This window comes from Girardinichthys multiradiatus, chromosome 1 (genome assembly GCF_021462225.1).
Source record: "Girardinichthys multiradiatus isolate DD_20200921_A chromosome 1, DD_fGirMul_XY1, whole genome shotgun sequence".
NCBI classification, from domain to species: Eukaryota; Metazoa; Chordata; class Actinopteri; order Cyprinodontiformes; family Goodeidae; genus Girardinichthys; species Girardinichthys multiradiatus.
The window spans coordinates 10,046,925-10,053,683 of NC_061794.1; positions in this window are offsets into that span (position 1 = coordinate 10,046,925).

Consider the following 6,759-nt stretch of genomic DNA (forward strand, 5'->3'; position numbering starts at 1 on the left):
ACTACATGTTTCATTTTTCTTATAACGGTTTATGGTGAAAATGTAATCCATCGGGGTGGTAGTGTCGTCTTACGAAGAGACCTTTTTGATCTCCCATCAGCATTTTTTGGATCTTCCAGCTCAGATCTCGACCAGTAGGGTGAATGAGTTATCTGCCTTCTTCTTCTTTTTCTTCTCTGCTTAACGCTGGGGGGTGTACCCCCATTTTCAATCGATGTACCCTCTGTTTTGAAACGTCTATATTCTTCACGAGCATAAGGGTTAATGACTGAAGATATAGGTATGTTTACTTCTGACATGGAGTGTAGAAAATCAGACCATCCTCGGGTTTGTGATGCTCCAGATTTTTTAAACGGAAGCATGAGATTTTTCAACAAATCAATCATGTGGGACCCTTTTATAAAATTTCCGTTAAATACAAATTCACCTCGCGAAGTCCAACTCTCACTTCTTTCAGATAATTTCCTCAAAATGTACTCGGCATTTTTACGATTGTGTTTAGGAAGGCTTTTCAGTACTTCCGTAAGAACCTGATCCTTAGGGGCCTCGTCCTGCCCTGGGCCTTGTTTTTCTTGGGACCGCTCATGTTCAGGAACCTCTGTGTCACGCTGCAGCGTTAAACTGACCCGCTGTTTTTCTTCTTTGACACCTTGCTTAAGTAAAGTCAGATACCTCTGGAGAAGAGCATCGTATCTCTTGATTTTTTCATAAGAAGTCAAACCCGGCTCGTTTAATATCGCTCTCATTTCAGCATCCAAATTCTCCTCCGCCGTCTGTCTGATGGACGTGTCTGACTGGGTCAGACGCTTGAATTGATGAGGTGAAATGAGAAACATCTTCTGCGATGTTCTGAGAGACATTATCTCCTGATGATTCCACCCACTAGATCACCGATCAAGGGTGCAAGAGCCGTTAAGATGGGGAGAATAAAACCACCTCGTTGCTTTTTGAGAGCCAACTGTTTAGTTTTTATCCCGGTTCTTTTATCACCCAACAATCTGATGATATTTCTTTGTTTCTTCAATTGTCGGTGTTGAGAGGGTGATAGTTTAATGTTACCTTTTAGGATATTCAGTGCAATCTCGCACAGAGCCTGAATAAAGTCGGGAGAGCAGTGTGCGAGAATATCTTTACGTTTCTGTGGACAGGCCTGGTACAAAGCTCTGAATAATGGTAAATTCCTTTTTATACGTGCAGACATGATGACTTACTTTGTTCTGGGTACGTACACAGCAGGCCACTGCTGAGGAAGTATCCCCGTTCTCAGTCTGAAATGTTCTGGGCAGGTAGGCGTAAAATCGATGATTAAATATCCATGAGCTTCTCTCGTTGAGTCTTCAAAACTCTCCAAGAAGAGACCCTTTTGAGATGGAAACATTTGGCGGGCCAGTATATTCAGCTGCAGCTTATCTCTCGGGTTCTTAAACAACACCATATAATTACAGTTCAAACTAATAGTGCGACTGAACTTTCCCTGATGAAAAACATTCTGAGTCAACATCATAACACTCATATTACGATGGTGACGAAACTGGGTAAAGACCTTCATCACGTTTTCATCATCTGAGGCTTGAGCAATAACATCGTCTAGAATAATCAGATGATTCTGATCAGGAGGAAACAGGTTTTCATCTTCAAAAGAATGAGGCAATCCTTCCACAAAGGTAATATTTTTATTCATCTTCTGCAATTCAGCATACATGGGTTGAAAAGATGTGTAAATCCATACAATATTTTCTGGAACAATATCCATGACATGATTACAGTTTTGTAAAATACTTTTTATAAAGAAAGTTTTCCCGCAGCCGCTGGGTCCAACTATCATACATGAGAAAGGGGCTCTAAATCTAGGATCAAAATCAATCTCCTGTAAATCCATGTGACTTTTTATTTTATTTCTTCTTCAACTCTAATAACCGAAAGGCAGAGTTGTCCCGTCAGAAAAAAGACGTCTCTTATCATACACCAGTCGAAACTTTTTAAGAAATGTCGCGTTTGTCAAACGGAATCTCTTTTTATCCCTCCTGATCGTGTGCTGGGGGATTTCAATGACACCCTCACTTGACCCCTGTAAGTAGCCCTCGACCCGCCCTTTGATGCTGTCAAAATTGACCCTCTCGCTGCATTCATGCATCTGAGTGATGCCTTTAGCACGTATCACTACTTTTTTACGGTTTTTAGTTTGGTATGCATAACTCTTGGGTCCTGTCGATGCAAACTCCGAAATGCGGTCACCATCTAACTCGTCAGTAAGATCACCCAGATAATTCCCCAATTCCAGAGGAGTTTCACCACTTTTTGTCACATAAATCAAACTGTCCGTGTCAATATAAATCAATCTGTCCTGTAACTTCTCCATGCTGCTGAGAAGTTTTAAACGTGCATAAGCGGTGGTGAATGCTGCTATAAACACATTATTTGTCTTACTTGGTGGATATATGACACGTTTGCTGTAGTTCCACTGCACTACACACATTTCAGGGTTGAAAAAATGAAAATAGTTAACCCTGTATTTACTCGAGAACATGAAGCTGAAAAAGTCTTCAGGGTTAGTGATGACTGTGGTCTGAGACAGATCACTTCTTTGCGCAAATTTCCCCCAAAAACTGTTTAAACACAATTTTGCAACCTGCCTTTTGGCAGGATTCATCTCGATTTTCTCAGGGTCTAATTGGATGCCCTGATGCAGGTTGTAGTCGCTTATATACTTTGACTTACTCTCCTGATCCACTGCTTCAGACGGATAGCCTGAAGCCTCCTGCTTACCCTTTAAAAAGCAATGAATGTAACCTTTAAAGATTGTATCACTTCTCTTTTCAAAATGCCACACCTCTGTGATTTTAGCAAGACGATAACTACACTCCAACGCTTTACAGAGTTCTACACTCGCCCAGACTCCCGTCAGAGCTCTTTCTTGATCATTATGCGTGCAAGGACCTGACTGGTTATTTAATTCAGCGCATGAGCGGCAGAGAGTGAACACAAGTTTACCTTGGGATGTTCTGTAAGGTAAAACAGGGAACAACAGGTTACGTGGTGGGTAGACCACAGCTTTGATTATACCGAAGTAGCTGCTGGGGTCATCAAAATCTTTGTAAATGATGGTGGGGTGTCCGAGGGGAAAAACGCAGTTGGCGTTTACATAAGGGTACAGAGATGTGTAATCCACATAGTGTACAGTTTCATCCGGTTCCGCTGTGTACCTCAACTTCATAGGACAGGTGCGTCCACCATACAGCGCATCCCGGGGGGATAGCGGTTCGGGTGCATTAACTTTCTCAAGAAAGCTGATCACCCCTGGGTCTGATTTTTTCATTTCAATCCACTCATGCTCCCATATGACTTCGAGACGAAGGCCGTACACAGTTTGTAACACCTTGCTTCTCTCAACAGTGGCTGCGTAAAACTGTTCAAATGCGACCCCTCTCAACGGACACTTGTCATGAGGCATGTAACACTTTTTACAGCCGTGGAAAAAACAGCCATAAAATTCAAACGCAACTTTGACACCGTTAATCTCTGCATACCCATCCACTGAATATGGCCCGATTTTCTTTTCACCCCTATTTAATGCATGCTCGATAAATATGGCTCTGCTGTCTGCAATCCAGCCGAGCCATTGAATGGACGCGCTAGAGAACGTTTTACTGCTACGTCTGTAGTCCAGAGGTGATGGAATGGCTAAGGTTTGAGGAGGAAGGAAATTGGTTACAAAAACCTTCATGCAGGCTGATGCTATTGTGATACTTTTAAACGGATCCACACTTGTCTCCTTAAAGAACTCGTCTCTGAATTTTAAGCATCCTTGAAAAAGAATTTCAACGTCATTTTTACAATAACGAATAGCTTCTTTCTTAAAGTCAAAGACCTCTTTGCTCGCTTCTCTGTACCAGCTGCTAAACACCTGTTGTTCTTGAAGACTCATGCGTTCTACAGCGTAGCAGGATGGAGGAGGAAAAGCCCCCACATACTGGAGATGTTGTTCAGAGGAAAATAGGTGGGGAAAAAAACCCTTGCTTTGATCGGTAAAGCCTAACGCTTTCGGCATGGCACTAAGCTTCATGCACATGAAGGACAGGCTATCAATGTATTTTAACCTGTAATCAGGGTCGGTTAAACAGAGAAGTTTACTCCCTACCATGACGATATGAGGTTTAATCCCTAACTGCAGCATTGCTGTGAGAATCAGGTAACCATTGTACCCCCGCGCATTGTGCGCTATTAAGGTGTAACCTTTGTACATTGGCCTCCTGAAATGCAGGAGACATTTTTGGGTGCAATTCAGTCCATAAGCGTACCATTCATCACCTTTCAACGTTTTAGCACAGACCAGAAAGGGGGTATGCATGCCGCTCTCATTGACGAGGCATTCGAAATCATAAAAAATCAGTTTATCATCAAGCTGATTAATTGCACTGCAAGGCAGAATGTAACACTTATGATCATCGCATGTAATGTCTAGGCTGGGGGGTACATTTTCACCGCAAATACTGCATTTTACATTACACACGTGTGGTTTATTCGGTTTACTGATTGGAATAACGTATATCCGTTTGCATACTTTACACAGTTTTACCAACTCACAGTCACTCATAGGCCTTTCAGCACTATTTCTGATGCGCGGTTCCCTGTGTCTACTGAAACATGAAGAATTACGACAGATTCTTTGACAGCCTGCACAGCTTACAGGATTGCTAATCTCTTGCATACATGTATATGTTCGACACACTGGACAATAACCTTCACAATGGTGTGTATTGGCATTCTGATAGCTGGCGTAACAGTAATTACAAATATATCTGCACCCCATAAAACCTTTGAGATTTTTTATCCCATAGTAATGACCTTGAAATAACAGCAAAAACAGAGGGTTTGAACGATCAGGGAAACTGGTCTCAAATTTACACAGAGCAGTAGAGCCCGTGGTTCTGTGAAACACTACAATTTTTCTCTTCAGAATGGTTTCAAATTTACCAATATCACTAAAAGTAACTGCTGTTTGCTCGTCGAGGCCTGCCTGATGCTGCCATCTCCTCCCCAGTTCTACAGCACGGTCATCAGTAAGCTCAGGATCAGAGACGTGTGCGAGGCTGATTGCAAAACATAACTGATTACCGGTATTGTTTATAATATACAAATGACGCATTTTCTTATTAAACAGTTCACAGTCTAACGTTCCTGCAGCTTTACGCTTAGAACCTCCTGCTGGGTCATTAACAACCTGAAGAACAAATTCCATGTTATTATCTAAAGGTATATTTGCATTCGATTGTACTAAATCGTCGAGGAAGTTTTCGAAAGCAGGCAGGATCATATTTCCATCATCTGTAACAGTAAATGTGATGTGACGATTGAGATTTTCACCCACTAATTCCAGCTGCACAACGTCGTTACGTCTGGTTAACGATCTCGCAGCGTCGGCTAATTCAATTATAATATGCATGATGTCTGTATAGAATGCTGCTAAATCTGGAACGTTACTTGGACAGGGCGGCGGTATGGTAAAAGGTCTCCTTATTTCATGGTTATTAAAATGTTCACGTTCAACCACAGCTGGAGGATGTCGCTCTATTTGATCAGAACTAACTGCTACGTCCGTATTGAAATGACCCCCGTGCTGATCTGCGGTGTGTGACGTAGAAAGATTCTGATGACTGTCAGGTGAATCATTTTCCTCAATGCTGCTGTGTGGAGACGGTGCGCTGTTCAAATCGGAAAGAGCCTGATTGATTACGTTTAAAACGTCACCGTGCCAATCTGCGGCGTGTGACGTAGAAAGATTCTGATCATTTTCCTCAATGCTGCTGTGTGGAGACGGTGCGCTATTTAATTCGGAAAGAGCCTGATTGATTACGTTTAAAACGTCACCGTGCTGATGTTCATTTATTACATTTTCACTGTTAGCAGGAGATGCATTTAAAACGATGTTATCTGCTACTTCTGCATTAACGGGAATTTTGTTAAGTTCATTAACTAAATTTCTTATTTCATCCAGGGCAAGTCTGATTACTTGATCAGAACTAACTGCTACGTCTGTATTAAAATGACCCCCGTGCCGATCTACGGAGTGTGACGTAGAAGGATTATGATAATTTTGCTCAATGCTGTGTGGAGACGGTGTGCTATTTACTTCTGCATTAACGGGAATTTCGTTAAGTTCATTAACTAAATTTCTTATTTCATCCAGGGCAAGTCTGATTCGGTTATCCATTTTCTATGAACATAAGAAACAAAATAAAAATAAAACTAACCTACAGAAAAAACAAAAAACAAAACACAGTGATCAGTTCAGTTTAAAATCACCTTGATGTCACCAAAATGCTTCTTTAACAGAATCTGACATGCTGCCAGAAGCGTCAACGATGAGGCCTTATTACAAAGATTCCGTGAGGCTGTAGAGACTGTCTTCCTGCGCTGTCCGTTTCTGTGACCAATCTGTCCTACCATCAACGTTACCTCTGTAAGGAGAATGAACAAAAAATAAATAAATAGATAATAAATATATATATATATATTGAAATAATCACATTAAAGCTGGAAAAAAAATAAAGGAATTCAAATTAATTCAGTATGTATGTATGAATTAAAACGTACCGTTCATTAATCCACTCACTAGTGTTGCTCTGCTTTGTAGCGCAGAGAGTCGCTGTCTTTTGGCCGGGGTTAAATATTCTGTAAAAACAGAAGACAATAAAAGTTATCTTACGCTGCGCAGCACAGCGTTCATAAATAAAACGAAAAATAGTTTTTAAAACACAC